Genomic DNA, 25,580 nt, shown 5'->3' with positions numbered 1-25,580 from the left:
GGTCTCTTTACCTTTTCTTCAATCCATTCAGCACATTTGTGAGATAGGTATCACTACTCTAGTTTTTGAAGATGTGGATATATTCAGAAATTTGGTGGTCAAGATCATAATTTTAGTAAAATGGAGCCTTAGTTCTGTCACTTACCTTATATTTGTCAGGTTATTTTTCTAAGCCTCGGGTTCCTTATCTGTAAAGTGGGAATTTGTAAGAGTTAGGATAGGGTTTGCAGATTTACCAAAAACCAAAACAAACCAGGAAGTGTAACCCCAAATGAAACATTCTTACTAAAAAAATGATTCTGCATTTATCTGAAATTCTGATTTAATTGGACACTCGTCTTATCTGGCAATGCTATCTTAGCATTATGGTTATTACAATGCATGTCAAAAATTTAGCTCAGTCCCTAGCACCTAGTGAGGGCTCAATAAATGCGATGCTTATTAAATTCTGTATCTGATTTCCAAAGTCCTTTTTTTTTCACCACAACCACGCTGAGCTCAGTTTTCACTTAAAATTTCAGTCAAGTGAGTGTAATACTACTTTTAGTTCATATTAATGTTTTACCGTTCCTACAGCGCTTTCAAAGACTGGCCAATGGCGGAAAGCTCTTGAGGAAACCCACAGAAGCTCGGGCTGTTGGGGGTCTTCGCGGCAGTCGCAGCACCAGGATTCGCGGGCCGACCAGCAGCGGCCGCCCTAGCCCCGCCCCCCGCCATCTCGGCCACTCAGGGGCCGCGCCGCGCCCCGCTGCACTCCTATAGGTCCTTCCCGGACAGGCGAGGACTTTCCATTTTTCCCGCCTTCCCAGCCCCTCCTCAGCCCGAAACCCGCACTGGCCCACAACGTCTCCGCCCTGCCTTCCGTGCGAACCCCGCCCTTCCGGACACTGCTTCTCCCTTCCTTCCCACCAGCAGTTCAGAGCAGCTGGCGCGGTCCCTGGCCGGCCCTTAGGTAGGAGGTGGGAGGGGACACCGAGGGGCGGACCGAGCCCCCTCCGAAGGGGTCCGAGAGGCGGGGACCAGAGGGAGGGGCGGGGCTAATATCTTTGGCGCCGCGTTGCCATGACAGCGAGGGAGGGTGCAGGGAGGGGGAGGAAGCGAGCGAGAGGGGGATGTGGTGCTGCCGCGGCCGCCACCGCAGCTGCCGCTGCCTGCTCTTTGCCGCGTCTTCCCCGAGGCGGCTGCTGGAAGCCGCCGGGAGCAGCTGTGGTGCTCTGCCATATTGTGTCTTCCCCTGCCCGTCCCTCGCCTCCCCGCTGAGGCGGCCGAGCCGACGGTGAGTCCCGTGCGGAGTGGCGCCCTCCTGGGCCGGCGCCGCCGGGCGGCCGCGCTCTCCGCCCTGGCCCGCGGCGCAGGTCCCGGGAGCGGAGGCAGCGCGTGCGGCCGGCGTGGGGCGCGGAGGCGGCTGTCCCGTGACGCGCCCGGACATTTTTGTCCTGTGAGGAATTGGTGCCGGCACTGGGGTCTCCTCTGCGCGCTTCTTGGGTCCTGAGTGGGCTCCCGCGGGGTGTCGAACTAAGGGGAGCGTGGTCCCGTGAGGAGTTAGGAGTTTTTCGTGAGAGGTAATGACTGCCCCAGAGCGGGTGCCGCGCGGCGTAATCCGCGGCGAGGGGTGCCGGCTCTCCGGCTAAGGCTCGGGGGTGGCCCGGAGGACGCTTAGGGCTCGACTCAGGGCGAATCTGCAGTTAGAGGAAGTGCCCCAAGCCCCTCGGGTGTGTGTGTGTAGCGCTCCCTCCCCCGCCTGGAAGTGGAGCGAGACGTGCCGGGTGTGGAGTCCTGGTCCGGCCCCAGGCGGCCTGGCTGGGCCCCGCCAAGGAGTGCCCGGGGAGGCACCGAAGGCTGCCTGGAGTGAACTTCAAGCCGCGGGGCTGCCAGGCGATGCCGGGGGACAGGGGTGGGTCCGGATGTGGGGGTGGCCGACCCCGGCACCCTCTGGCCCCTCCTCCAGCGGGCGCCCTGGGGGCCTCGCCGGGTGGCTGTCTTGGTGGGGTGCGAGTTAGGGTTTTTCTGCGCTGCAGTATGGACACTTCCTGTTCGTCGCCTCTCTTGGGCCCGTGGTTACTTCTGCCCTTCTGTCTTGTGTCTAGGAGGGTGAGAGGTCGTGAGGGCGCATGCGAGGCCCTCCGCCTGCTGGGTTCGCCCCACCGCAGCAGCAGCGAGTCTGAAACCCGGGAGGACGGTGGGAGTCGGGGGAAACCCGGCCCCTGTGCGTAGCCCTCCATCCTCCACTCTTACTCAACTCCACTTCTTTTACCCCTTTGCAAAGTGCCTCTGTTCCCACCTCAGCTCGCGGGAGTGAGCGTAGCGAATTCAGTGGGGTGCACTCTCAGGATCTTCTTGGACCTGATTTCTGTCTCTTTAAAGCAGCCCCTGTACTTCGTTTTCACCTTAAGAGAAAAACAGTCTTAGCGTGCAAAGAAACAGCACAGTCTTTTTTTCTACCCCAACTCCGAGGTGGAGGGAAGTGAGAGGTTATTTGTTTCCAGGTTAGTTGGTGCTGTTTCTCCTGTCTTCCTTCTGATTGTGACAGCCACGTGGCCGGTTGAGTGTAATAGAGTGCCCTAGCGCCACTAGGTCTGAGGCTTCACTGGTACCAGGGGCTTTGTAATGGTGCTGTAGCCTCGCATCCACATTTTGGTGTTTTCAGAGATCAGGAAGTGGAAAAAGCTGAACAGTTCATATCTCTCTCTGTTTCATCCGAATTGTAAGACTTATCTCTGTTACCTTGCAGTCCTTGTAAGGTTTATATTGACGTTTTGCCTTCCTCTGCTGTTCTGATGATTCATCTCTAAAATCTCAGCAGTGTTAGGTACGTTAAGGAGTGGTGGGGGAATAGAGTAGTATATTATGGAGTTCCCCAACTCTGGAAAAAAGTCGTTTGTATTTCAAAAGCATTAGTGAGAGGTTCTAATGCAGTAAGAAATAATCATGTTCTGGAGTGTTTTTTTTGTTGTTTTTTGTTTGTTTTTGTTTTTTACTTTTATAAAAGTCTTAGTGTTTTCTTCTTACATAAAAATTCTGACCTGAAAAAATACATTATGGATGAAAATACTTGTTTAGGGATGAAATAAACACTCGTTTGATTTGTGTGTGTGCACTTTCTTAAGCTCTTTTTGGGAAAGTTTTAATGGTTAATATGAATGTTAACATGAACAGATTTTATTTTAAGGAATGAAATTTAATTTTGACAATATATGAAGTAAAGGGTCAAGGGTTGAAGATTTAAAAATCCAAACTTTTGGAGAGTTTGGCAAATTTTATTTTAAAATTTTATTTATTTATTAGAGAAAGAATGAGAGCTAGAGAGCCCGAGAGGGAAGAGGGTCAGAGGGAGAAGCAGACTCCCTGCTGAGCAGGGAGCCTGATGTGGGACTCGATCCTGGGACTCCAGGATCATGACCTGAGCCGAAGGCAGTCGCTTAACCAACTGAGCCACCCAGGCGCCCGAGTTTGGCAAATTTTAGAATTTAGGTGTAATCCCTGGATACTAATGCATGATGTTTCATTTTGTAAATGCTTTGGTGGATTTGAATTATTTCTGTAACGTCATTTTATTTGAATCAGTTTTACTTGAAGGGTGCTAAACCACAGGAAGCATTTAGAATGTGTAAAAGAATTAATGTAGAGAAGTTACAGCAGCACCATTTATTAGAATTTAATTATGCCATAACAGTAGTTCTCAATCAATGAAGTTAATAGATAAAAAGATTGAAGAGGCTTCAGTGCAGAAAAGATAATGTGATTGAGAAATTAGTATATGTGCTGACCACCAAAAGCAATGCTTAGTTGAGAAAGAAAGTAAACGAGGTGATGAAATACTTATACAAATCAGGAAGCACTGAAAACATATGCTGATAACAACATTATTAGTTATGGGGTCCGACTATCGAATGAAACCTTAAAAAGTGCCATCCAGACAGGACTTACTCTTGTTCTTATGGTAGCTTAGCTACTCACAATATGTGTTGTGTGTTGCTTTTAGATTGTTGTCATTTTGGTAACTGGGTTTTGCACAAATGCAAAAAGTCCTCCAGAAATAAAGTTTCAAGGGCCCAATGCTTTGCTGATTTCTTAGATAAGAAGCTGAGGTCTATGATGTGATCCCTGTTCTTTGGTTGAAGAGACTTGATTAACACCCATGAAAATAAGAATTTATATTGTGACAGGATGTAGTTAGGAGTTAAATTGTATAATGCAGGCAAGTACTGTAAGGCTTAAAAGGAGAAGGAACCTAAAGGGTTTTGGTTAGATAGGGAGGCTTCTTCAAGAAATAAGGCTCTTGCTTTCTAAAGTCTAATCATGTTACTCCCCTTAGATTAATCTTCCTGGAAATTGTATCAGTTTTATGTCGAGCATGAATTGTATCACCCTTTATGTCAAGCATGAATACCAAATTTCTTCTCAGGACTCTTCAAACTTTGGTCCCAGTCTTCTCCCATCTTATCTTCCACTCACCTTCAGGAACTGTTCTTTATTGACTACTTCAGTGTTGTTTAACAATTTTACTTCTTACCTATGCTGGTGTAACTTTTTTCTGTTGGAAATGCACTTGCACACATCCTCTTAACAACTGAAGAAATATTTAAGCTTGAGTCTTGGCTGCCCTGAGGGCCTTAGAATCACAGAAATACCTGCCTTCACCTCTCCAACTGAAAATTCTTTACCTTCTCAGATAGCATATAATTCTTTCGGCTGTGCTTTATGTACTGCCTTGTTTCACTTAATAAATACTTTTTGAGCACTTCCCATGTGGCAGGCACTGTTATTGGTGCTGAGGATACAGCTTTGAATGAGACAAATTCCTGTGTTCTTTGTTTGTCATCTTTTTAGGTTTTATCACTCCAAGGAGATTATAAAGTCTTGGACCACCCAGAAGAAACTTTCTTGTGTATATGTGATACTGAATAAAGGAAAGGCAGGACATGGTATGAGGTAGAGAGATGGATGGAAGGATCTTTACAAGTGAAGGGTACAAAAGCATAAGCAATTATGGATGGCCTTAAAAGCATCATTTCTGAATGTAAATATGGTTTAGTAAAAAAAAATGGCATTTGAGCCTGGGAATATGATAAAATCCTTATTTGAGGAAGGTTCATTTGATAGCAGTGTGTACTACTAATTATTAACTGTGGGCATGGAGAGGCATAGGAAAAAGATCAATTGAAGAAAAAATGAATAACTTTGAGAGGGAGGTTTGGAAGAAGAGCATTATCAAGAAGACGGTGAGTTTGGTTAGTTGAGTGTAAGGTGACTGGGAAATAGCAAGGGGAATATGACCTTTAAGTGACTAAAGATTAGAGATGTGGGATAGTCCATTCAATACAGAAGTGACAGCTAATGTTATGAATTGTTAGGAAATGAAATGTTGAGGACTAAGAATGATACTTTGGGAAACTAAAATTCAGAGGGCATTTGATTTGGTCATATGTAACTTTATAACTAATACTATAGACTTATACAATGCCTACAGTAGTGTTTTATTAATAACTTTATTTCCATTATAGTAGAATGCTTTGTCTTATCACCAAACGTAAAGGAACCAAAAGAATGTTTATCATCATTTGCTTCCAAGGGATTTTGATTCATTCCTTATTTCCCTTACTCAGACTGTTTTTATTTAAATAAATTTCTTTAGATTAGTTTTACATTTACAGAAAAGTTGCAAGATAGTACACGTGAGTATACCTTACTCAGAGACATTTCATTTTCATTGTTAACTTCTTATATTACTATGGTACATTTGTCATAACTAAGGAAACTATTGCCACATTTCTAATCACTAAACTACATGCTTTATTCAGATTTCACTAGTTTTTCCCTAGTGTCCTTTTTCTGTTCCAGAATTCCAAATTCTGAGACTTTTCTTGTTTTTATGACTGTGACAGTTTTGGGGAGTACTAGTCAGAAATTTTAGAAAATGTCCCTCAGTTGAGATTTATCTAATGTTTCCCAGATTAGACTGGGGTCATGGGTTTTAGGGAGGAAGACAACAGACATGAAGTGCCATTCTCATCACTTTACTCCAAGGGTACATCCTAACAATATGACAAAATTGATGATAATCTTGATCACTCTTGAAGGTCTTTGTTTGCCATGTTTCACCCCCCACCCTTCCATGTTTTACTCTTTTAGAAGCAAGTTGTTAAGCATATCCCATGCTTAAGGTCTTAACCTAATTTTGATTCATACTTATTTTTTACTTCCCTCAACCTCATTTTCTTTTCCATAAATAAACATTTAAACTTGGATAGATATTTTTTGAGCACTACTGTATTTCAGTGCTAAGAATATAGTGGTGAGTAAGAGATGTCATTTCTACTTTTCTGTAGTCTGCCTGATATAAAACATAAAATAGAATTTATCCCCTCTCTTACATAGGTGTTGATTTCACTATCATTTATAAACGTGGCATTACTATAAGGCCTAAAAGGCTAAATAAATCTCTTTACTTAGGTAGTCACTTAGAAGATATGCTTATCATAAAGGTTAAATATATGTACCATAAAAATAACTGCCTTTTTGTACCAACACAGATAATGGAAAATTACTTTGATTCTCCCCAAATAGATATATTCCTGTTAAATACAGGAATTGGATAGTTTAATTACCATTAATTATTCTCATAACTTATAAAGTTTGCAGGTTATATAAGAAAATTCTTGGTTTCTTGATTGTATTTTCATAGGTATTTGGTGTTTTCCACTTAGAAGTGGTTTGAAAGGTATGTTGGGGGGAAAACACTGGGAAAAGACCCTGCACTCTTCTTATGAGAGACTGTGATTAGAAAAGAAAATGAAGTTGAAGAAAATAACAGTTAAAGTTTTGAAAGTGATAAACTTTTGGAGGGAAGTCACTGTATACTTAATGGAAGAGGAATGCCATTCTAATATTGGGAATGTTATTGAGAATATTATCAATAAAACTGCTGGTTTTATTGGACAATAAAATTTGATTAAAGGCCGATTGAATGAGGATTTAAGTTAATTTTTTCCTAGTTAACTACAAAGTGCTCTTACTTTGAACTCTTACTGAAGTTCTTTCTAAAATGTTTTTAATACATTATATCCTTCACACTATATTGTACAGCCCACTGAGCATAATTTAATATTTAAGTTAGAATTTTGACACAGAGCTAATATAATACTTTTGAGTTTTATTCATAACCTTGGAGGTAGAGAATTGAGAAAATTGATAAACTTATATATCCTTGTGGTTTGTTTACCTTAAAAGAGGAAATACAGAAAAAGAAGTGATTTCTTGTAAATTAAGATTTTCCTGTTCCTTTTGTTTGCCCCTTGTCTTTGTCCAGCTCCTCCATCCTTAAAAGTTCAGTTTGAATGCTACCTCTTAAATAGTTATTGAACATTTATTAATAATCATAGCAGCAATTGATAGCTTTTATTGAGCACCTACTGTAGTCTGACATGGAATTACACTAGACACGTAGTATATAGTATATAGAGTATATATTAATTCCTCATAACAACCCTACAGGAAGTATATTTTTCTTATTGATAAAGAAAAAGATAATGAGAAATTATGTAAATGCAGTGCTGGGTATTTGAATTCAAGTCTGTCAGACTTTTTTTTTTTAAGATTTTATTTATTTATTTGACAGAGAGAGACACAGCAAGAGAGGGAACACAAGCAGGGGGAGTGGGAGAGGGAGAAGCAGGCTTCCTGCAGAGCAGGGAGCCTGATGCGGGGCTGGATCCCAGGACCCTGGGACCATGACCTGAGCCAAAGGCAGATGCTTAACAACTGAGCCACTCAGGCGCCCCAAGTCTGTCAGACTTTAAAAATGCATATTCTGGGGTGCCTGGCTGGCTCAGTTGGTTGAATTTCAGGCTCATGATTTTAGCTTAGGTCATGATCTCATGTGTCCTGAGATCTAGCCATATGGGCCCCATGCTCCATGGGGTGTCTGCTTGAAGGTTCTCTCCCTCTGCCTCCCTCCCCCTTCTTTCTCTCTCTCTCTAAGATAAATAAATAAATCTTTGAAAAAATGCATAATCTATGTACTGTGACCTGAAGCCTTTATAAAGGGGATATTTGCCAGGATGAGACACATCTTGATCTGTTCCAGGAAGAAGTAGAATGCCTCATCTAGCAGTGCTACTACTTTATTATTATAATGAGTTAAGTGGTGTTAACTCTTTGGGACTCAAGGAGGTTGAGTCATTTCTCAGATTGTGTAAGCTTGTTGGCTGATTGGTCTGCTTGATCTCAAAGCCTTGCTCTTTGACTTTTCTGGTACAGGATGCTGCTATATTTATTCATTTATTTAAACATTTGCTTACTAAATGGTCTGTACTAGAGCATAAAAATTAATATATGGAGTTCTGCCTGCAAGGATTTATAGTCTAGTGCAGTATTTCTTAAGTGGATGATAGAACCAATGTAGTAAACTGTAATCAGCATTTCTTAAAAAAAAATCGAATAGAAAATTTCAGTGTATTGTATGTGTTAAGTGTAAAAGTGTAGTTTCATTTTGTTTCAGTTACAAATGTATATCATGGATCTCTATAAGAATGTCATAAATAGCAAGTAAGTTCCGTAATAGGGTTCTATATAGAATGCTAAGGAAGCATGATGGAAAAAGCAAATAATTCGAGGAGGACTGGAAGATGACTTTAAGTAGTTCTAACAAATAGGGTAGAGAGCCTTAAATGCATCTAAAAGCCTGAAGGAGTAAAAGAGCACAGTATATTACGGAAACTTAAAGTGTTATGAAATAGTGGCAAACAGGAGCCAGATTTTTCCAGGAGTTCATAGGCTACCGTACCAAAGATTTTAGATTTTATTAGGCCCATGGTCTTCTGGAGTTTCATGGTGTTCTTTTGTTAAAGAACAAATACCGGTATATATTTGATTGTATCATATAATCTAGAAACAGTTATAGCAATAGAAATTTTGACCATATAACACGTATATAGTATAAAATGGTACCCATGAATATAACTTGATAAAAACAATCACAACCAAAAACTGGTTAAGCAATTTTGAGATGACTTTCAAATAAATGTTCCTCTTTTACTTTTTCTTGTGTTTTGGCATCTTTTAGCCATTGCTGGCAGGCTAATGGTAGCAGGTGCTAATATTTTAAGAGAAATTTTATAAGAGAGAAAGTTCACTTTTCCTTTGAATTAGGAAGACAGTCGTTTTTGCAGTTTTGCGGACACTCTGGGGCCACCTATAGGAATATTAATGTCACACCCCATTTCTGAAGGCAGAGTTCACAAATTTTGCCTACAGCTGTTTTTTGTTTGGGTTGTATTTTTTTTCTTCAAATTTTGCATTATTTGCCAACATGTAAATATGGGTACATTTCACATGAAATGACTAGAGTTCTGTCATCTCTGGAAAAATTGAACATTGTAGCAACATTGGTTTCATGTTCCTACATGGCAGTAGTTGGCTAAAGCTTAATAATAAGGAGCTGCCTTCTCTTTGACAGTTTCCATCATTCTCTATTTCTTACACCAGACCAGCTTCACTCATTTATGGCCTACCTTGTCCTTGTAAGGCATTTGAATTGCCTGTGTACTGTACTTTGTGAAGAGTTTTTAAAAGGGGATTTTGGTGTTTGAAAGATCATTCTGCCATTACTGGGGAGGATAGATTGGAGGAATATGAGAAGGTTAGAATTTTAATGCAGTAAGGCAGGTGAAATGCCCTTTTTTTTCTTCGGTACCTGCAGTACCTTGTACCTTCCTCAAAGCATGCACTATATATAGCTTTCTATTATAGGTATTACTTATTTCTTCAACTGAAGTGGAAATAACTCATACATAATATATCCTGGATAAATGTTTGTTGAATTTAATTATATTTATTTTGAAGACCACCATATTTGTCACAAAGATGAGTTTTCTTGGCAGTTTTAGAGTATCTTAAAAAATCTTTTATGCATTTTAAGTAGTTGCAGTTTATTCTAAGAATCAGTCAATGTCAGATACTTTTTTTAAAGTATGTGTTACATGTGAGAAACGTAACTTGATTTTCTTTTTTGTTTTATTACCAAGTATATATCCCCAGACACTAGACTTAAGGTTGCACCCTTCCTTCCTCATTTCTTTTTGTTTTCTTTTCACCTTCTGTTTTTCTTAAAGCTTTATCTTAAATGTTTATTTTTTCTTCTATTTTTTAAGTCTTCATTTCTGAAATAATTTTTTTCCCTTTTGTTTCAGATTCTTTCCTGAACTCTGTCACTTTATTTCTGAGTTTTTGTTTTGATATATGTTTTTCTTTCATGTCTTGTGTAATTTTTTTAAGTTCATTTTGAAATAGAAGCTCATTTTTATCTCTTCTGTGAGCATCCCTTTCTGGCATGCTTTAATCGTCTATAGGATGTTATTGTATCCCACTCCCCCTTTTTTTAAATTTATTAGTGGGGGGATAAGTACACTTGACGTGAGACCTACCCTGTTAAAAAATGTTTTAAGTGTACAATACAATATTGTTAACTGTAGGCACTGTGTTGTGCAGCAGATCTCTAGAACTTACTCATCTAGCATAATGGAAACTTTATACCCATTGAACAACTTCTATTTCCCCCTCTCCCTTGCTTCTATGAGTTTGACTATCTTCCTGTTTCTTTTTTCTTTTTTTTTTTTTTAAAGATTTTTTATTAACTTATTTGACAGAGAGTGCACAAGCAGGGGGAGCGGCAGGCAGAGGGAGAGGGAGAAGCAGACTCCCTGCTGAGCAGGGAGCCCGCTGTGGGACTCCATCCCAGGACCCCGGGATCATGACCTGAGCTGAAAGCAGAGCCTTAACCGACTGAGCCACCCAGGCACCCCGTTTCTTTTTTTTTTTATTGTAACTTTGTATGATATTCAACCTCAATACTTTGACTTGTTTCTTTATATGAAAATAGTTTTCTTGAACTTCTAGGAGGAGGCTTAGTTCAGATAGCTCTTCTAACTTCACAGATTTCTCTTTTGTTGTTTTTGTGCATCATTAAAAAAATGGTAGATGGCTTTCTGAGATTTCCTGGCTCTATTCTACTCTGATACTTCTATTTGGACCTTCTCTTTCCTGTATCTTGTTTGTCTATAACCTGCTCAATTTTATTTTCATTCCCAGCACCTTCTCTTAAGTGTAGCCTCTGTCTTGGAAGACAGCCCCAAGTGCCAGTTTCAAGCGACCTAAGGAGACCAGACTGCTCCAGGCCTATATTCCTTATTGTGAACTGCTTGCACTTACTACAGGAGTAATTTTAGCCTCTCACAAATTGTCTCTCACTGCTTTCTACTGAATACCTTTTGGCTATTTTGTACTTCTGTTCTCAAATTCTTTATACACCTCATTGCTTCCCCCCTGCTTTCTCTCACTTAGACACCAATAGAAAACAGGTTGGAGGAGGAGTGGGGGAAAAAGGTTGGGGCTGTTGGTGGTTTGTTTCCGTCCTTTGTATTATGGAGTTTGTGGTGAGACTGTCAAATATGGTGAGACTGTCAAATGGTTTTGTTGTAAAAGTTACCCATGGGTTTTTGGGTTTGCTCTCCAATTGCTCTGTTTTATGTAAAGATTCACAAGGAATCAAAAATTTGCTGCTACCACAGCTGTCATTTTCCATAATCCTCTTCCTGATAATTTTAATTTGGGGAGTGATTATATATCTCCCCCCCTAATCTTGGCAAAAAAAACTTATTTCTTCTAATATTATTGGCACTTAATGCTATTCTATTCATTGATTTTATATGTCACAGCACTCTGAACCTGTTGTTCTGCCCTGATTATTTATTCTTAGTTGAGAGAGCATTTAAAAGTCTATTAAAGATCCTTGGGGAAATTTTGAAGGGGTCATGGGATTATCTTTCATTTGCAAATATGCAAGTGTTAGCGCTTTGACATTTAATGCTTTAGCTCTTTCCAATATCTAAAAGCTAACCTACATTATTTACACCTAGGGCTATTCTTAAATTATGGAGAAAGAATTGGTTAGCTTAGAGGACTTGTTGATTTTCCTTTATATAAGATAGTAATTTAGAAATATGAAACAATCAGAAAACTTAATGGGATAGTCTCTTGTTTAGAAAAACAAAGATTTAAATAATTTGATCAAGGTAAAGATACTTATATAACAAATAGAAAACGCTTATATGTTAGGAAATAGATGCATGTAAGTAAATAATTGCAGTGTGATACATAACCCTTCTAGACACAGATTCAAGAGCAGTGTGGGAACACAGAAAGTAGGAACCAGCTTTCCCCAAGGAGTAGGATTAGGTAAGATGAATTTTTTAGTTATAATAGAGGTTTACTAATGGTGTATCATTACCTTTAAAAAACTCATTTTCTCTTTGTTTTTGTAAACTTTTCCATTAATAGTGCTTCATACAAATGGTTTTACTGTAGACTTCCTTTAACTACTACTTCCAAATAGCATATTGTTCAAATGTAATTAAAATAATTCTTAAAAAGTTTTCTGATACTATTTTCCAAATACTACTTGCTTAAGTACTCTGCTTAGGGTTGTTGTGTCCATTGTTTTCTAGGTTTTTTTTGTTTTTGTTTTTATTCTGGAGTAAGTCTTTTTTTAAGGTATAGAACCTTAATGTTTATAAAGTGGTTTCATTTCTATTGTTTGCTTTGAGCTATTGACACAAATAACCACGGTAAAAAGAAAAGGACATATAAATGCAGTGGGAACATAGTAGGAGAGATAAACATCTCTAAAAGAAGTTCAAGTGGTAATTGCATGGAGGAGTTGTCATTAGGGTTTTGGCTGAATGGTCATAGGGAAGGTAATCCAGATGTTAGAATAGCAGGAGCAAGAATATAAATAGAGAAATGCACAAGAAGTATCTGTACAGAATTAGTCTAGTTTGGACTAACTTCAAGTAGAGGAGGATTAGCTTGAGGATATAGATATTGAGTCAGATATAGATATTGAGTCAGATATATTTATGATAGCACGTACTTTTTTCAGTCTTTTGTACTATGGAGCAATCTAAGCAGGGTGGCAACTAGTGTAGTAGTGAAGAGTGTGGGCTCTGGAGCCATACTCCCTGAGCTTGTATCCCATTTGTGCCACTTTAGAGTTTGTGATAATGAACATACCATTCAATCTCTCTGTATCTCCTTCCATATATAAAATGGACACTAAAAATAGCAACTGCCTGGTAGAGTTGTTGTGAAGATTTTTAAAAGAGTTAATACTGGTAAGGCACTTAATTCCTGGTATCAATAAGCATTCAGTGAATTTTTTATATAAGAAAGCACTAGCCCTCTCATTTACATAAATCATGTGTACATGATTTATACACACACATAGGAAATATACATATGGGTAGGATATATAGGTTTTACCATGTATAAATCTACAGGAAAGTTGGTAATATTTGAATTTCAGTTTTTGATGGCATTTAGATTAGTATAGAATGAAAATCCAACCATCTCATTTTATAGATGTCCAAGTTATGTGGTAGCAGAGCTAGAACCAAGATGTGACAGACAATTATTTGAGCAGTGAACAAAACAGACAACAAGCTCTGCCATTGTGCAGCTTTCAGTCAGGAAAGATGTCTTAAGCCTTCTCAGGTATGATAAATGTTATCAAAAAGTATAGGATATTATGGAAGGACAGAATTTAGGGCCGTGTCTAGTCTGGGATGTAGAGAACATTTCCCTTAAAATTTTAAAAGCTGCGATGTGAATGATAAATAGCAGCCAGAGCTGGGTAAAATCAAGAGTGTGTCGGGCAAAGGAAGTAAGGTAAAGTCCCTGGGGGCGGAGAAAGCATGGCCTATTCAGACATCTAAAGTGGGGAAAGAGTGGCAAAAGATGTGGCCAGAGAAGTCAGACAGGGGCTAAGTCATGCCAGGTCTCATGTACCATGTAAAGGACCTCAGGGTCCTCTTGATGGATTAAGAAAGAAAAGGACCTTGTCAGATTTGCATTTATAAGATTATATTGTAGAGAATAAAAGAAGATCAGGCATAGATGCAGGGAGACTAATTAAAAAGGTATTGTCCGAGCCTCTGTGTATGTTTGTGCAAAACACAATTATAAGGGGTACCATTTATGTAGACTACTATTATAGCTGTCTAGATGAGAAATGGTATTGATCTGGACTATTGTTGTAACTGTGAAAATGGAGAAAAATGGCCAGGTTTCATATTTAACTATTTCTCCAAAATCTATCCCCAGACCACACATGTCTTCTGAACTTTAGATCACATATATCCCAAACACCCACTCTATTTGAATATCTCACAAGCCAGATTCAACAGATCAGAACAAAACACACAAATATACACCCATACACACCATCACCACCACCACAAACGTTGATCTACCTCCAAGAAGAAAAGCAGCCATTTTGCTATCAGTATTCTCTGTATTATCAAATGGAACTAACATCCATTTGGTGGCTGATCCTATCTACTGGTAGTGACAACTAGACCTCTTAGCTACACATAGCTACAGTTGATTTGGCTGTTTAGGATTTAGGTTATATTCTGAGTAAGTTTATTTAGAAACTTAGCTTATTAGGTTAAATGTTACTTTTTTTTATTAAAGATTTTTATTCATTTGAGACACAGAGATAGAGAGAGAGAGCATGAGCAGGGGGAGGGGGAGAGGGAGAGGGAGAAGCAGACTCCCTGCTGAGCCAGGAGCCCCATGTGGGGCTCAATCCCAGGACCCTGGGATCATGACCTGAGCCGAAGGCAGACGCTTAACCATCTGAGCCACCCAGGTGCCCCTAAGTGTTACTTTCTACAATGCCCTGGAGATCGTCTATTTAATAACATAAATATCTTTAATAATTTTTCACATAAATGTATTTTACTTCACTAATTATACATAGAGGGTTAGTTGAGTCTTATTTAAAATGTACTTACTTTTAGTCATACTTTTAATTAATCATACTTTTGTGTTGTTTTTAGAATTACATGTAAAATCTATATATTAAATCAACTGACACAGAGTCCTAAGTTTTACTTTTGCTTTCCAAATTTGGTATAGAAAGCTATTAGTAAGATAAGAATCGTTTTCTGCCTTTATTAAATGTATTCCTGATCTTGAATATTCTTTTAAAAGATGCTTATTTTCAGTGGAACAATTTAATTGGCTGTAGGAGATTTACTGCATGGCTTATTTCAAAGCATTAAAAATAATTTCTACATAAATAAATTTTGATGACAAAGAATACTTCCTGTTTGTATTCAAATGCCAACCAAATTTACCTGTGTACTTTAGGATATTAGATCTGTTGACTTTCAAGTTTCTGTAACTTTTTTCCTTTCAACATTGCTTTTCTGGTGTGGTTGGTATAGGACTGTCAAAGAACCAAAGCTCTGGTTGGTTAACTGTATGGGTTGTGGCATGGTGATATTACTTCTAATTCTAGATGGCATGGATATTTCCCTCCATTAGTGATTTTTTTTTTCTGTGTTGTCAGTGTTTTCCAGCCTTTAACATGTTTTCCTTTGTACACCACATTGATTGCAGCCCCAAAGGTTGAGAAAAGATGGGTTTTCTAAGCTAGATTTACTTCTAAGAGCTAGTAGTGCTTCTTTTCCCTATCATATTTAGTAACAGGTAAAGTAAATTAGTGCTATGTTTTAGATGGTAATAGAAGTTTTCAAGTTATTTTGTCATCAACTTTTTTTTAAACATTTATTAGAACTAGCCATTTTCCTTATCAGAGAAAACAGTTTTCACTGCATTTATATCTTTTGTAGTACTGTTTTTTTAAATCAGTATTTCTGTGTGTGAAAGGTGGGGTTATTTGCTAGCATTCATTTTGCAGAAAAGCATTTGGTCCTTAAACAGAAAATACCAGGTTTGTTGACTGGTTAGAAGCAAATGTGTTTCATTTTTTTGCTTATAAAGCTATTGCTTCATTTTAACTTCCTCAAGAAACTGATGAACAACTGAAACACTTTTTTAAAGAGAAAAATGCTGCAACAATGTGTAGGGGAAGTCTATATACTGTGTACAAGTAGCACAAAACTATTTAGATAGAAATGGCATTTAAATCGTGGTTTACACTGTGTACCTGGGCAAGTTAGGGGAGGAGAAAAATGGATTCAGTGGAAGGTTACAACAGAATTTGTTCCCCCAGATTTTAGTGTTTTACGCTTTTAGCATGAGTTGGAGAAAGGTCTTTTCCTTCACTCAATTTCTTTTTTTACCCCTATTTGAAAAACAGTTTCCCTATGAGACAAATCTTTGACCCTTTTGTATTCTGCATCACCCCCCAGCCCCCGCCTTTTCCCGCCCTTTCTTGACTGGAAAATGCAGCTGCACATATTTTTTGTGTAGAGACAATGGATCACATGCTGTGTCACCTAAATCTATGACCAAGAGGCAGTTTTATCCCTAAGAGACCATAATGCTTCAGTTGTCCTGGATACATGACATCATGTAGCATTATAATCAAACACACGTCTTTTTGCAGTACATTTGGTATTTGACTCTACCCACTAATCTCAATCTTGGATTTTATGGGGTGGACATTATTTATAATAGAGACTCTTAAAATGAAGATTTTATTGTTATTCAGTAGAAAAGATTGAGTTCATTCCTTTTATATGTCTAAATTTTTTCTTGCCTGAGGGTTACCAACGTTATCAGGTATTTTGAGTCAGTGGAATATCATAAGAATTCTAGTATGTGTTAGGTTTGTTACACAGTGCCTTGCAAAATAGTATGTGCTCAATAAATGTCACACTTTGTTTTTGCTCTCAGTGTGGTAAATTAACAGGAATAAAATTGTTTTCCTTTTTTTTAAAATGAAGAACTCTTAGGATTTAAAAAAATTAGTATCTGTAAACTGCTAAAATATTTTATAATGAACTTATAATAAGCTTCTTATACCGTTGAATAAATCCTGGAAATATAATGCTGTGGCTTCCAGGGTTGAGAAAAGTTATTTTATTATAATTAATCAATGAAAATAGTTCAGTCCCACAGAGAATGGAGGTGAGGGAAATTGAGTGGAAATTTCTTTTATGTATTTATCTTCATCAGAGAAAGCTTAAATTATGGTAATGAATTGAGATAATTGCCAGGCTGTGCTAATAAAATCACAAACATTTTAGAATTCTCTACTATGCCATGTCTCTGTAGTAGATTTCTTTTTTCTATGGCAAACATTGTTTAGTGACCTGAACTAAGTGAAAGACTGTTTACCTTTGCTAGGGTTGTCTTAGCCCAAGTCTAGTTTTTTATATTAGTTACTTTAAAGTGATTGGATGGGAAAGCCACAAATCTAATATGGGGCCTACTCTTTGGTTGTTCTTTTACATTTGCAGGAATATTTGATTTACCTATGACATTAAGTTACTGGTAGGAGGGAAGAAGGAAAATTAATAAAAATAAAGTTTCCAAATGTCTTAAGCCACATAAAAAGAATTAGAAATTGTAAATACATTTAATTAAATATAACAAAAAATAATATTCATTTGCCACATGCTTCATGAATTTACATGTTTTAAAATATTTATAATGAGACATATTAAGTAGAAAGCTAGACTAGAAGAGTGAAAATGGTGAGAACTTTACCTGTAGGTTAGAGGCTGCCATATTGTTCAAGGTTAATCATTTCTTGCTTTAAGCATAGGACTGACAGCAAGTCGTCGGGGTTTCTCTGTACAATTGCTCAAGTGTTGGTTTCATCTTCTTCCCAGTTCTAGTAAAACATAGCAGATGGCATGGTTCCTTTTCACTCTAGTGTAGTAAAAAAGCTTTTAACAGCAAAATTGATTTTCCTCATTACCTTTTTGGGGTTTTCCTTTTTTTTTTTTTAAAGAAGAACTCTTAAGATTTTGAAAATAATTAGTAATTAAAAACTGCTAAAATATTTTATGTTGAGCTTATTAGAATCTTATGCTGTTGAATTAATCTAGGAAATATGCTAGGAAAAGAAATACTCAATGATTAGCGGGGGGAGGTGAAAGAAAAAAATTGGAATAATTTGCTTTGGGATATCAAGACTGTCTTATTTTGATCTGCGTATTTTTTGGTGCTTTTTAAAAATTTTTAATGAGAATTCCTAGGTAATATAATGGATTAAAAATAAATTTTTTGTGAAATAAATTATTTTACAAATAGTATCTTAGATTTAGGCTTGAAGAACTGTAATATAGGTAAGATTAAAAACTTAACTAAAATTGAAAAATGTAACATCAGGGGATTCAGTGATACTGAAAAGCACTTTTTAGGAGTATTAAACACATCATTAATAGAACTGAGTTAATTGCAATTATTCCTTATTTGCTATGGATTTATATTAATAAAGTATACACTAAAAAAGTCATATTCATGAGAATTGCTGGACTGAGAGCCTGCTTTTTTTTTTTTAAGATTTTATTTATTTGACAAGGAGAGACAAAGCGAGAGAAGGAACATAAGCAGGGGGAATGGGAGGGGGAGAAGCAGGCTTCCCCGCTGAGCAGGGAGCCCCATGTGGGGCTCGATCCCAGGATCCTGGGATCATGACCTGAGCTGATGGCAGACACTTAACGACTGAGCCACCCAGGCACCCCGTGATTTGGGGGTTTTAAGTAAGTTTTATATTCATTTACCCATTTTTTTATGAACCCATATTTTTAAAGTACTGTAGATATGCTGAAATCACAAAACAATAAGTAGTATCTTCAAAGAGGAGATTATTATCTTGAATATTTTAACTTCATAAAAATTCTGTAACAGGATAGTAGATTCTGAATTAGTTGGATACAAATGAATGTACTATATATGTAGATATTTTTTCTTTTTGTCATTAAGAATGTCATTACTAGTGAAAACTCAACACTTTTTTTTTACTTCAGAGGTAGTGTATTCATTTTTTATAAATTATTTTTGTGTGTGTTTATGAGAATGTTAGCATCAGGCAGAGCTGTTAATAAAGGAACTTAAGAGTTTTTAGAGGCATTAATAACAAAATACTAAAAAAAAGTTCTAAAGGTTTATGTGGTTTGATTTCTCTTATTTAAACTAGAAAGATTAGAAGAAGAGTTCTGTCATGTAGCATGATTGGTAAAATACTGATATAACAACATATAAAGTGCATGGAAACATAGAATGAGGAAGTGAAAGTCGCATTATAGAGAAAATGATGAAATTGTTATTGCAGCACTCTTCTGAGAAGTCCTAATTTCAGGTGGCTGCCTTGCCAGTGTCATTGGTCATAAAGGAGACCCATCCTTAATGTTAGGATTCTTTTTTTTAATTCCCAAACTTCAAAACATAAAGTATTGTTACCGATTTTGTACCCTAATTTTTGTATTTGAAAGATGTACCATTTATAAATCTACTTTAGGAAGGAAACTAATAATGATTTAAAAATTAACAACTAATAATAATTATCATTTCTGTAGCTAGTATTCATTGTGCACTTACTCTCTACCACTTTTCTAACTGCTTTATATTCTCATGTTAATTTGTATTAACAGTTTATGAAAGTCAGGCTATAATAATACTAAATTAGGTCTTATAGCCTATTGAGTGGCTGAGCTGGGATTTGAACCCAGGCAATATCTTTTCACAGCTCATGCTCTTAACTCTCTGCTTTACTGCCACCAGATGTGATTATAATATCAAGAATTGTGATTTAGATTTTACTATTTTTTATCATATGAAATTGCTTATCCTTCACAATTTTAACTTCAGATACACTGTCCTCTCAAGTTTCTGTTAAGTATCTCCTAGTATGACATGTATTAATTCCTTTCATTTTGCAGTTGTGCCATAGTTGTTAGATTCTATGGTAAAATAGTATACAATTATGGCAATAGAGCCATGAAGGTAGTAGGAGTAAAAGGGTTGGGTTTTTTTGTTTTTTGTTTTTTGTTTTGTTTTTTGTTTGTTTCTTTGAAAACGACCAAGAGAGGTTGTTCTGAATAGTATATATGTTAAACTTCTCTTTCTCTACCTTTTCTCCACATTGCAAGGTGTAGTGATACTGTAATCATAATCCAATATAGCTAATACATTAGCTTTGAGATTTATTTTAAATTTCTATATACATTTAGGTACTTCTGACATTTTAGAATTCATAATATATATTTCCTGTTTATCAGGAAGTTACCTATTCTGTATCCTCAACTATTAAACCACAAATGGACAAAAAAGGGACTCTAAATATTTGGGGGGGGAAATTACAAAGTTTTAAGATTTTATTTATTTATTTGACAGAGACACAGAGAGAGAGGGAACACAAGCAGGGGGAGTGGGAGAGGGAGAAGCAGGCTCCTGGCTGAGCAGGGAGCCCGATGTGGGGTTCAATCCCAGGACCCTGGGACCATGACCTGAGCTGAAGGCAGACGCTTAACGACGGAGCCACCCAGGTGCCCCGATGTTACTGTGATCTTATATGAAATTCTAATAAAAATTTTTTGGCTTTCTCGTCTATAGCAGATAATGGTAATATAATACTATGTTAATAATTTAGAAATCCAAAATGCTCTGAAAACCAAAATTTTCTCTTAGCATATTTAGTAGCAAAACATGATCTGAACTGATGTAAGACAATTGATGGTCTTTATTTACTCTCTTAGTGTGAATCTACATTTTGCTACAGAAATACTGACGTGTTTATTATGGGGTACTGCCTCAAACCTCACCGACACATCGTACAACGTATCATCTTTGCATTGTAGTTCCTTTCTAAATTCTAAAATATTCTGAATTCTCAAATATATCTGCTCTCAAGGATTTTAGATAAGGGATCACACACCTGTGTAATCAGGTAGAGTGAGTGCAGTACAAATGAAAACTAGGATATAATGAACTAAGAAGATTAATCCAGTAACTCAAGCATAGCAAGGTGAAGCCTTTTAGCGTGGAGCAATATTTCTCAACTTGAATAATACATGGATCTCATTTATTTATTTATTTATTTATTTATAAAGATTTATTTATTTGAGAGAGAGAGCAAGAGAGATCACAGACAGAGAGGGAGAAGCAAACTCACTGCCGAGTAGAGATCCTGACGTGGGGCTCCATCCCAGGACCCTGAGATCATGATACATGGATCCCTTTTAAAGAAAAAAAATTATAAATCCCATTTTAAGAATCATTGACTTTAGTTCCTGAAGTAATTTTTTTAATAAGTCTTTCATTTTTCTCTTTGAAAATAGTAAGATACATTTTTATACCGTTACTGAAATAAAGGCAACAGAATGAAAATTTGCAAAACTCTTGGCCGCCAGAGTATATCCATGGGACATCCTGATTTGAGAAACACTAATAAAGTGGCAAATAGTCCTATATACTTGCATAACCCGTATAAATATTCTTTACAAGTGTGTTTATAATGACAAGCCTGAATCATAGTTAAAGGGATTAAAATAGCTTTCCTGTCTTTAATGAATATGATTTTTAAAAGGAATGAGAAGAACCACCTCTTTTTTAAAAAATGTGCACAGTTTTGGATCACCACCTTCCACCTCCAGGGAAATGTCCTCTACCTACTTCTAGTTGGGAATCACTGTTATAATGAGCAACTCTTACTGGTAGAGGAGTGAGTTAAATTCCTCAAGTGTGTTGAAGCAGAAGAAACTTAAGAAACTAGTGGTTTCAGATACAGGATAACATAGGTTATGATAGTGCCATCAGGTACTAATATAAACATCTGTTTCCAGCAGCATGACAAAAGAAATACCTGGACCAGCCTTTCTGCCGAAAACAACCTAAAATACTTGATAAAATGCATCAGTGCTCTGGCACAAAATAAAGAATAGTTAGACCGAACACTAATTGGAAACCCAGAGAGAACCCAGTGCAGTAAGCTGAGTACTGAAGCTGGCTATTGCCTTGAGGGTAGTTATCAAATCAGTTGAGTTTCTGTTTTCTTAGCCTTGTGGGGCTCAGGATAAGGAAGCAAAGCCCAGACCCAGCCAAGATAAAATACCTAGGAGGAAATAAGTCTTCCCCATTACTGTGGAGCCCTAAAGGGCTATAACTTCTAGACATAAGAGTAAACTAGATATTCTTACCCTTCATGTCCTTACAGAGGACAAAGAAAGTTATAAGAATATTGCTGCTAACAGGAAAAATAAAATCACTACTGAAAATTTATTAACCACAAACTAGCCCTCACACAGGTTTCCCTGAATTCACACTAAACCTCAAGCTAAGAATTTAAAATGATCCTTCATTGTTACTACTCCTGGGGACCTGACAGAAGCAACACAAATCATCATCAAGGAGTTGGTTTTAGTAATGTTCTAATGAAAATGAATAGCTTAGGGGCGCCTGGGTGGCTCAGTTGGTTAAGCGTCTGTCCTTGGCTCAGGTCATGTCTCACATCAGGCTCCCTGATCTGCAGGGAGTCAGCTTCTTCCCCTGCCCCTCCCCCTACTTGTGCTTGCACTCTCACTCTGTCAAATAAATAAAATCTTAAAAAAAAAGAAAATGAGTAGCTTATAATAAAAATTTACAAACTAAGGAAACAAGGCATAATAGAATCAGCAGAATCAGACTTGCCAGTAGTTCACATCTTGAAATTATCAGATGTAAAATATAAAATTTGTACATTTAATATGTTCAGTGACAACTTAAAATGAGGAAAAGAGCAAACATTTTGTAAAGAATCAGAGGTTCTAGAAATAATATATAGTAATTGAAATTAAAATTCAAAAGATAGATAAAAGTAAATAGACCCCACTGAAGAAAAATTGATACAATGAAAGATAGACATCTGAAGAAATCCAGAATGCAACACAGACAAGAAAATGGAAAATATAAAATAGGTTAATAAAGGGGAAAATTTTAGGAGAAAACAGAACACCTTTAGAGGAATATCAGGTTTCAATAACAATAATGGAAGTAGAAGACCATGAAATGATATACTCAGTGGAAATGAATCTAACAGCTATGACCTACTCTAGTTCAACCTAGAATTCTATAGCTAGCAAAAATGTCTTTCCTAAACAAAGGGTAAAATAGACATGCTCAGGTAAATAAAATCTGAAAGTTCAAAAGCAGACTGTGTTTTATGTAGAAAGAAAATGGTCATAGCAAGTATGAGATTCAAGAAGGAATAATCAGAGTGGTAAGTATATGGGTAAATTAATAAAAATTAACTATAACAATATTACTTATTAATATTAACTATGAATAATAAAAGCTAGAACTAAGGTGCCAGTTATTATAGTTCTTTACTAAATACCCATTATCTTATAAACCAGGAGGAGGTGATTGGAGCTAGTATTGAAAAGATCTTTTTATTACTTAGATTAAAGGTAACTTTGGATTTTGATAAGAACGCATGATAAAAATTTTAAGATTTTTAGTAATAGAAATAAATATATAACTTCCAAACTAATAAATGATAAAAAAATGGAATCAGGGAAAAAAAATCCTAAAGAAGGCAAAAAATAGAAATATGGAGTAGAACACCAAATAAGGTATTAGAAGTAAATATATCTATACCTTATATTTAAAATGTTCAGCTCTATGGGGTTTAAAGCCAAGACTAGAAGGAAACAAAAGGAAAACATGTTGAAAGTAAAGTGATGGAAAAAAAATATACCAGGCAAATATTAGTGCAAAGAAAGCTGGCATATCATTTGAAATAGATGTTAAAACTAGTAGAATTACTAGAGAAAAAGAATTGATACATAATGGTAGATGTTTCATTTTTGCCAGGAATAATAGAAGCTTTAAATTTGTATGTAACTAATAACCATAACCACAAAAAAAGAAGCAAAAATTAACAGAACTACCAGAAAAAATTGACTGATTTCACCAGCATAATGGGAGATTGTAATATATCTGCCTCAGTATTTAATAAAGTAAACAGCACCCCCCCAAATTGGTACAAATATAGAAAATTTAAACAGTGTAATTAACAAGCTTAATTTAGTGGACATCTATTTCATCCAGTCACTGGAAACATCAGCTGAATCATGAAAATCAACCACATACTGGGACCAAATAAGTTTTAACACATTTCAAAGGATTAGCAGCCTATGGACCATTTAAGTTAGAAATTAGTTAGAAAAAAAAAAAATCACATGGCAGTTAAGAAACATTCTTTTAAATAACTCATGAATGAAAGAAGAAATGTTCATGGAGCTCAAACTGCTCTTTGGGAGATATTAGGTCATCCTTCAAGTTTGCTTGTAGCAAACACAACCCTGAGTAATGGCCCAAGTAAAGGCTTTTCATTCTTGGCGTATCCAGCAAGAATGTTCAGGGATGCCAACGGCCAATAGCAGATTGTTTCCCACAACAGAAAGGATAAAAAATACATATTTTTTAGATTTATTTTATTTTAGACATAGAGACAGGGAGCAGGAGCTGGGCAGGGGGGCAGAGGGAGAGAGAGAATCCCCGGGCAGACTTCCCCGCTGATTGAGGAGGCCCACGCAGAACTCGATCCCAGGACCCTGAGATCATGACCTGAGCTGAAATCAAGTGGGATGCTTAACCAACTGAGCCACCCAGGCACCCTAGGAAGGAATTTTTACATGAGAAACAAACTACAGTAACCATAAAGGAAAGGGTTAATAAATTCCATCATATTAAAGTTAAGAACTTTTCCATTCATAGGCAACTAATAGAAAGGCTAAAAAGACAAACCACCTACTAGGGAAAGATATTTGCATCACGTATAAGGATTAGTAAACAATACAAATGACTTAAATAGACAATTAGTAGAAGATACTTCTTGTATACAGGTTTCTCCTGGTATCCCAAAGTAGAGTGTTCCTGCAAAACCTTAGGAAGCCCAACTGTGTAAAGTGAAGGAGGAGTTACCATTAATTTATATGGAAACATTCCCAAAGCCAAAAAATAACCTCTCATAGGCTTTTCTGATACCTTAGGACACATCTTACCAAGGAATGCACAAAATAAATCAAGATAAAGCCCAGAATCTCACAGGTACAGTTCAAAGCTATGGCAGCTTGATGTTGAGGTGCTGAGTATAGATCCCCTGGGGAAGGAGCTTGGCACTGCCACTCTCCCTGCTCAAGGTTCATACAGTCTCCATAATGCACACTTCAGAACAGACCCTGAATGTTATTTTCACTTTGTGCTTTTTCCTAAAAGTGAAAATCCTCTTTGACAGGTACTCATAATTTATAAGTCTTTTGTAGAAGCAAAGTAATGTAATGAGACCTCGAAAAGTGGAGGATACCTGCATATTCAACCCCCATTACTAATCAGAAATGCAAATTAAAACACAAGGAGATGAAATTTCATAGTCGTCAGGTTGGCAAAAAAATTTTTTTGATGAGTACATGGAGTAGAGAGAATACACATATATTCCTGGTAGCAGTTTGTCATGACCAGTTAAAGTGGAAGAGAAGAATACTCTGTGATTCTACCCAATATATTCTGCTTTTAGTTGTGTACCCCAATAAAGTTCTTGGCAGTTATATTCCAGGAGATGGGAACAAGGATATCCATAACAATGCTACTTGTAATAGCCTCAAACATATATAATTGTCCTCAAGAGTATAATAAATTTTGGTATATAATCATAGAGTAGAATACTAGTCATCTGTAAAAGTGAATTATTGCTGCAATCATGTTAATGAATTTGGTGGGGGGAAAAGCAAGTTTCAGTGCAGTTCAATTTTATATGATGTTTATAAAACATAGAGGGCTAA

The 25,580-nt window shown here is 37.1% G+C and overlaps 1 protein-coding gene across 3 annotated transcripts in view; it reads left to right on the top strand.

Annotated features, from left to right (window-relative positions):
* The first annotated feature begins 870 nt into the window (after window positions 1–870).
* FOXN2 (forkhead box N2) overlaps window positions 871–25,580 on the top strand; it is a 63,558-nt gene continuing 38,848 nt past the window's right edge. The window contains exon 1 of one of the 3 annotated variants that reach the window (XM_028103896.2): window positions 871–952. The gene's annotated coding sequence lies outside the window, so the exon portion shown is untranslated. Of the gene's footprint in view, window positions 953–1,116; window positions 1,277–12,073; window positions 12,235–25,580 lie in introns of those variants that run through there. The other 2 variants (XM_028103895.2, XM_028103897.2) reach the window with 2 other exon arrangements.

This window comes from Eumetopias jubatus, unplaced genomic scaffold, assembly GCF_037043125.1.
Source record: "Eumetopias jubatus isolate StellerSeaLion01/CBP00866 unplaced genomic scaffold, mEumJub1_p1.0 scaffold_9, whole genome shotgun sequence".
Classification (NCBI taxonomy): Eukaryota; Metazoa; Chordata; class Mammalia; order Carnivora; family Otariidae; genus Eumetopias; species Eumetopias jubatus.
Note: the sequence above shows the minus strand (reverse complement) of the source record. Positions and strands in the feature narration are given on the sequence as shown.